The sequence below is a fragment of the Ixodes scapularis genome, unplaced genomic scaffold (genome assembly GCF_016920785.2).
Source record: "Ixodes scapularis isolate PalLabHiFi unplaced genomic scaffold, ASM1692078v2 PGA_scaffold4__175_contigs__length_147842914, whole genome shotgun sequence".
NCBI lineage: Eukaryota > Metazoa > Arthropoda > Arachnida > Ixodida > Ixodidae > Ixodes > Ixodes scapularis.
In genome coordinates, this window is record NW_024609879.1 from 58,796,023 (window position 1) to 58,803,875 (window position 7,853).

A 7,853-nucleotide genomic window follows, 5' to 3' on the forward strand; every position below is an offset into this window, starting at 1 on the left:
CAAAGCGATTGCGTCGTGCAAGACATGATTTGGTAGATGCTTCTCGGCGCAGATTAATACCAGAATCTGCATCGTGTCAGCCCGGCAAAGTTCCTCATACCAACTTTTTTGGTATGAGAAATGGAATGAAAGAATGTTTTGTGGGCAATCGTTGGGGTCATTTTTCTTTAAAAGTCTTACTTCCAACTTTCAGAAAGGCACAAGCATTGGAGACCAGCTGCCTTCACAATCATGCCCCCCCCCCTTTCCTGGTAGTTGCTGTCGGTAAGCAACCTGATAGCCTTTGGCTTTTCTACCTTTCTAATAGAAATGAATGGTTCTTCTACACGTGCAAAAGTGAAAAGTATGCTACTACCATGTTTTTCAGTTTTGTAACCCTTTATTTCCTCAGACCAAAAATTTGTCTTCAGCTTGGTTCAGATGCCCAACACATTCATAAAATATTGCGTCCAGAAATTTCTATTGTGCGTCGTGTGTATGTTTGGGGCGGGGAGGAGGTTTACTTCGTCGGTCCATTTGGTAGACAGGACGTTGTGAGAAAGAGAAATGTAGATAAAATACAACTGTAAGTTTTATTATGAAAACCTTTTAGTACGGGACTGATGAACAAATTAGAATATGAAACAATATGACGTCTTGTCTTCCTCTTTCTTGTTACTTTCTGTAACCTAGTCTTGTAACTTAGAATCATATACTACTACATAAGATTCAATGACATGGAAGGTACTGGAGCTCCTTCAACCCTTAAAAGACACATGCAAAGGAAAAACAATTTTTTTTTAAACAGACTAGATTGAAAAAGATTGTTATAAAACGAATTTACAACGAAAAAATACAATTTTTAGAGCTATATTTATGGCGAAAAACGAATTTGTAGTTGGCGCCCGGGAGAGCCGCCGATGGTCACGTGTTAGACCTGTGCACCGCCGCACTGTGTCTCCAAAGCTGCAAAGTCACGCCGCCACAGCATGCTGAGCATTGTGCGCCGCCGCTCCAATACATTTCTCCACGGCGGTGCGCTCTGGGGTGCCGCCGCCGTCATCTTATCGGTGCACAGGTTTATCACGTCTGCTTGCGCTTTTTCAGGAGCTACCTTTGGGCTCTAAAAGTAACTTATTAGTCTTTGTTTTTTATTGCGCTTCAAACGAAGATGAATAAGTAACTTTTAGAGACCGTAGGAAGCCTCCGAAAGAGTGCAAGTACCATGTGACAAATAGCGGCCAATCACGTGATGAATGTGGGCCACTTCTCCGCGGCACCTGCGGGCGCCAGCTACAAATTCGTTTAGCGCCGTAAGTATAGCTCTAAAAGTTTTTCTTTTTCGTTGCAAATTTGTTTTATGACTTCCTTTTCCTAACCCGGCTGTTCAAAAAAAAAAGTTTGTTTCCTTTGCATGTCTCCTTTAACCGTTTTAAACAAGCCTAGCTCATCCACCTAGAGCCGTCCCCTAGGCGTTTAGGAGGAGTGTAGCACGTCCGCGCACCCTACCTTGCCCCTTGGCTGTTTTGGACGTCCCAGGCCCGTCCCGAGCTTAGTTTGCGGTGCAGCTGAGAGATGGCAGCACACATTTTTTTATTGTACACGTTTTTAAGGATGGCGACCGATTGTGGAGGCACGTGCGGCCCAAGCCGCACAGGCTTTAAAAAAGGAAAAAAAAAAATTAGGATCATAAACAGAAGAACAAAAACCGGTTAAGTGGTTAAGGTGAATAATGTGCGACATCATTATGCAGTTTCCTCGTTTCTTCGAGATTATCTAATCGGATACAAAACACACGTTCATGACGTGCAGGCAACGTCAACAGAAATGTTAAGTGAGTGCAGACTCCGCAGCCCACTTATGGCTGATTTACACGACGTGCTAATCTGCGGATGGGTTTATCACCTGACAAGACGTCCACGGAACGTTAGTGCCCCAAGCGCATCCGCACAAAGGAGACGAGCAGACGACAGCAAGGACATACTGAACCTATTCGCAGCCCTGAAATTTTGCAAAACGCCAACATCGCAGTGTGGCACTGTTTTCCAAGAGCAGAAGTGATGTTACGACTAGGATCACGGTGCTATCATGAGAAGGAATCGTTGTGTGCCGCTGTTACGTACCAAGTGAGCCAAAACATAGTGGCAGGCTTAGCGCGAAGTGTCACTTACTTTACTAACTACATGACACAAGTATAATCCTCCTTCAGGAGGCTTCAGCATCATAGCGATGAAGTCCTGGGGTCGTGGAGAGGCATTTGGAAATGCCTTTACACACTGCTTTCTTGTACACCACTCTTCAGCACACTACAGCCATAAGAAAGGTTTTGCTGGATGGAAAACTGGGTGGATGTGCAGGAAAGATTGCAGTTTGCTAGGCGAGTCTTGACAAGCTTCTTGACACCAACCCGGAGGAGTACCAGAACCTGCGGCGTGTCAGCCGGGCAAAGTTCTTGCAGCTTCTTTCACGCGTGGAGATTTAAGAGTGGCGCGACAAAACAATGATCCACTCTCTTTGTTTGGCTAATTTGAAAAAAATAATATTGGTGAGCTGTTGCTACTCTACCGTAAAAACGCTTTTCCAGTTACTCACTTGCCAAAAATCTGCGATTAGAAAGGCACTCTGCCCTTTCAGTGTGGGTGTCCACGGACGAGGGACAAATCGCTGGAATAGCCTACGTGATGGTAACTTGACATATGGTGCACGAATGAAAATTGCAATTTGATGTATCGTGTGAATTTGCCATTATTTGGCAATTATCCTAATATGATCAGTTGATCCTAATTAAGAAAGAATAATTGTTCTCTGAAACAATGTAATGAAAGGAGGTTTTTATAAATAATGCCTGCTCATTTGACAATGGAAAAGGCTTGGTGGAACAGAGACTTTCCGTAGATGAGATATTACGAATTGCAGGCGTATGCTTAATTGAGAGAAGAGTAAAAGTACAGGCAAGGCTGGGTGAATTGCACACATAACTAAACCTGAGACAAAAGAAAAAGAGAATGACAAACGCAACACGTCTCAACCACAGCTGCATTTTTTTTACTTGTTAGTCGGTGGGTTGATTTTGGCAAGTGTGGGAGCGTCGAGGGCAGTTCTTCTTTTGTTCGCCCTTGCTGACATTCTGGGGGTGTGACTTGGTGTGAGGGTTCTTGGCGTTGACTGCGGTGGACCCCTATAAAATGGTGTGGTTTTAGAATGAACCTGCAGCTGTGTTCGAGACATTATGTGTGTCCTCCTCTTTTTTGTGTACTTCTTTTTTCTTCTTCCGGTGTCTCAGATTTAGTTATGTATGCTTAATCCATGCTCAAAGCGAAGACATGAGCTTGTGCTGACATTGCCAACCTTTTGTGTATGGTCTATGAAAAGTGCTTAATGACTATGGTTAAGGGAGAGAAGTTTCTGCTTTCAAGAACAGCATGGGTTGAATGGAAAAGTGTCCTCACGAACAATGAATTCTCCGGGTTACCCACTCAGTCGAACGGAATTACGTAGGGTAAGCACTTCAAAATCTTTAGGATTTGCTAAGGGATGAAACAAATTAAACACACAAAAAAGTATGGGGAGGAGAATGGCACAAAGATTTTGGGGCTTGTGTTCTTACATTTGAATTTTTTGTGTAGGAAGCATTAAGGCCCGTTCACACCCTTGCGACCGAGTAAGACTGATGAGACCAGGCCGGTTTTCAGGCCCCTTACGATCTCTTAGCGCATCCCGTCCTAAGAAGTCACAAAAGGCTTAAAAACCGGTCTGGTCTCTCTCAGTCTTACTCGGTCGCAAGAGTGTGAACGGCGCTTTACTGAAACAGCACTTATGTCCTGGGTTCAATAAGTCATTGCTAGTCAATACCCGATTCCACACATGCATTTCGGGCAAACACCTCTTAAAAGATCCTTAAAAAAAAAGAATTTTTTTTTTTTACAGTCTATTAAAAACACTTGTGTCAAAAAAACAAACAAATTTATGTGAAAAGAATTAGTCGCCTTGGTGGCTCCGAGGCGAGAGCGCCGGCCTACGGATCCCCAGGTGGCGGGTTCGAATCCCGACCGAGGTGCCCGCAATATCACGGAGGCTTATTGCGGAGAAGGCGCCGTGTAACCGAGCTTTCGGTTGCACGTCAAAAGATCCCCAGGTGGTCGATATTAATCCTCCGCTGGAGCGTGCCAGGTGCCCGTCGTTGGTTTGGCACGTAAAAACCCCAAATTTGACTTTTGCGAAAATAATTAATTTTTTAGAGCAATATTGACAGCGAGAGATTTATTTCAAATTCTGTGCGCAAAGTCTATGACGTCACGGAATGGTCATTCGCTCTCGCCACCTCAACATGAAGGCGAAGCTGATCCCATTCTCCTCCACTCGCTCGAAATGCCCAGAGGAAACAAGTGGAAAGGAGGTGACGACCGACTAAATCGCGTCTCGCGCCGTCACTATTGCTCTGAGAGAAAAAAAAATTTTTCACGTAAAATTAATTATTTGATGCGTGTCCCAACCAGGCTGTTTAAAAAAAAAACATTTTGTTTTCTTTTCAGGGGCCCTTTATTGAAACAACTTTGCTCTCATTGTCCTAATTTAACACTATTGTGGGAAATCACTCAGGAAGCATGAACCGCAAAATTCGCACGTGAAAAGGATTGGTAATTTTTAACAAGATGTTTTGTCTCTTCCAGTTGTACCAAAAAGTGCATAAGGGTGGACATTACTTAACCGTCGTTTCAATCCTGGGGACGTTGAGTCATTGCTAACCAGGGCCGGTCACTGCTAGCCAAAACAAGACTTCATAGGTGCATATGAGGTTAGTACTTTTTTCTGGTAATTATTTTTTTATTTTAACGAGACAGCCTTGAAATGCAGAAGAGAAATTCTTTCAGAATATACGTACCATAATATACCGGGCAAGTGCCCACTCAAAATTTAGAGATGATCGCGAAAAAATGGGGGATGGGCGCTTGCCCGATCATCAATTTTACATATAAATGTACCGTGCACATTTTTTCTTATCTTAGAAATTTGGATATGGGCGCTTAATGTGGAATGGGCGGATGCGCGGTATTCTACGGTAGTTTCTAATTTCCAGAGAATTGAGCTCATATCTCTGAAGTCCCAAACCAAAAGCACAGATCCCTGCAGACGCTGTAGCCTATTTTTTCCGAACGTCTTGCAGTTTTGGAGGTTTGCTTTATATAATGAACGATTCAACTCTGCTGGTGCAAGGGCATCGATAGATTTCTGGAACCATTCAACACAGACGAAGCACATTATCTGGCGTATGGCTTGTTAACCTCAAAGTGTATGTCCTATACCTTCTTCCAGGTGCTGGGCATGTTGAGTTTGCGATCCTTTACCCTTACTCCGAGTGCAGCAACTATACTCTGTTTCACGATAACTTGATGAGCTGTGGAGGCTGCGGCCTTCGCGACCGAATAAGAGCGTCGAAGCAAGGCATGTGACAGCAACCCCATGGTTGAGGTTGCTGACGAATCGCATGGTTGAGGTTGCTGTTGAATCGTTTTTGCGAATCGCCTACAATTGCGGAAAAATTAGGTCCCGCGAACAATTCCGGTAAAATTTAAACACATTGGAATCTATATCGAGATCCCACTGCATCACGAAAATTAGAACCCGCGAATTATTTCAAAACTTCAGCTTCGACCTCAATTGCAAAATATGGAGCCTGCGAAAAATAAGTCTACAGTAAGCACAAATAAAGTTATTTCCTTATTAATTCCGAGGTTTGAGTGTTTCTGGCTTACATTTGTCGTTTAAACTAAAATTTGTGCTTAATGAACTGCAGGGATGATTTACTTAACTAAAAGTTCCTGTTCATGAATAAAATAATTTTTTAAAATTATACTATACTAAGATTATGTGGCTACACTTCCATTAAGTATACTGATAGTGCAGCTTGTTCTTGGTACTCCAAATAGTTTTGAACACGAGGCTTTAGAGATTAGAAGGTGGGTTTAACGGAATTTTCATAGAACTTGTTCAGGGTGCAGATTTTCTGAATTGACATAGTGCTTATTTGAAGACCAAAAACCCTTTTTCATTGGAAACTTGGGCAGAAAGTGAAAGGAGTATGCTCCAGGAAGGTGATGGAGAGGATAGTACAAGAACACTCGGGGACGTCAGAATGCCAAGCTCTCATTCGAATGATCAGTGGGCAGACCTAAGGCTAGCAGCCTTTTTCTCCCCTGCACTCATTGAACCTGTTAGAACGTTAACAGGGTGTCTAGCGACCGGGGAAACCGGATATTGTCAGGGAAATTTTAATTGCCGGGAAAAATTGGGGAATTGTCAGGGATATTGTTAAAAAGCGAGCCCAGTCAGGGAAAATGAGCCGGAAATGTCATGGAGTGCCCTGAACAAAGGCTTGAAGACTTCGGGGCAGAAAAATTTACAATAAATTCTGCCTAAAGCGGAGCACAGGCTCTGCTCATCGAACGTATTGTGCTACCCGATGCAACGGGAACAGCCGACGAATCCAGTCCAAGCCTTGGATTGGATTGAAGGCGCGACACAAGGCTACATTCAGTTAGTTACTAGATTTTGTAACAAATGGAAAAGCCGCAGACCCCAATCTAATTCAAGCCTTAAGCCAAAAGTATCCGAACGTGCATCTGGCGACTGTGCTGCCATTTGGTTGTTGACGTGTGTGGTTGAACGTCGTGTTTTCACCATGTTTCCGGAACTGGGCTCTTCACTGACAATGTCGGCGGCAAGAAAGTACTCGTTTAATGTGGACTGGCCAAACCTGAATATTTCGGAATATGCAGGTTGGATTAAGCCCGTGCAAAATGATCCTTACAGTGCTCAATGCCTTATGTTGTAATCATCTTATATATTCAACCGGCTCTAAAGTGGTCAAAGAATTTCACCTGAAATTGTCAGGGAAAATCTGGAAAAGTCGGGGAATTTAAAAATAATATTTTGCTAGACACCCTGGTTAAATGCCTGGCGTCCGACCTTTGGTTTTCGCATTCGAACACGTTCGACGAATGCGGTGGAGACAAAGGCAGCTAGCTTTCCGTCTGCGTACTATTTATTTCAACCAGAGATTGGCGTTCTGACTTCCCCGTGCGCTCTCGTATCCTCCTCTTCCTCAGTTTTCTGGCAGATACTTTGATGCCTCGATTTTCAGTGCTAAAAGAACTATTGTTACGAATGCTAGACGATTGCAATACAGCATGTGAGTTTATTTTTATGCTCTCATTATTTTATGAAATTGAAACAATTTGGGTTTGGAGGTTATTTCGCTGGCAGAACATTTTGCAATTGGGAGTTGTATGCTATGTATTTTCCGTCATGCGTGATGTATTGCCTTAATAAATGTTTGTGATTGTTTTCAAAATGTGAAAGTTGCAGAAGTTAGATGATTTTTGGTTTTGTTTAAATTACGTCGCAGGTGTGTCAGCCTGTGACCAGCTGGGAAAGCAGATGGAGCTCGCCTCAAAGAAATGCATCAACATGCACGAGCTGCTTCAAAGACTGAGACTGGAGGACAAATAAACGAGCCTGCGGGTGGAATGCATGTTCACAATTTCTCAAAGTTTGAGCATTTCTCTGTGCATGCACTTTCTGCTATCTTGCATATGCTTTAAAAGGAAAGTGCTTCCCTGCTGAACTTCATGTTTCACTGACGAGTGAACCATGTGGTTAATACGACCGATATACACCAATACGCGGTCCTGACGTCACGTCGCTACGGTGGCGCTGCTACTGTTAGGGCGCATGTGTAGACGCTTTACGTTACGTGAATGTCGTTCTTGCGCACGCGCAGTGCTCGCACCTCGTGTGGAAACTGAATTTGCCCACACCTCATGAGGGCTTGTTGGTAAATAGTGCGTTGGCCTATAGATCATATCAACGATTTC

General features: G+C 43.5%; 1 long non-coding RNA gene across 1 annotated transcript; it reads left to right on the forward strand.

Moving 5' to 3' along the window:
• Positions 1–230: 230 nt before the first annotated feature.
• Positions 231–7,608, forward strand: LOC115321730. Its single transcript, XR_003918833.2, has 3 exons — positions 231–264; positions 4,650–4,774; positions 7,385–7,608. It is a non-coding gene; the product is annotated as an uncharacterized LOC115321730 (long non-coding RNA).
• The last annotated feature ends 245 nt before the right edge of the window (positions 7,609–7,853 follow it).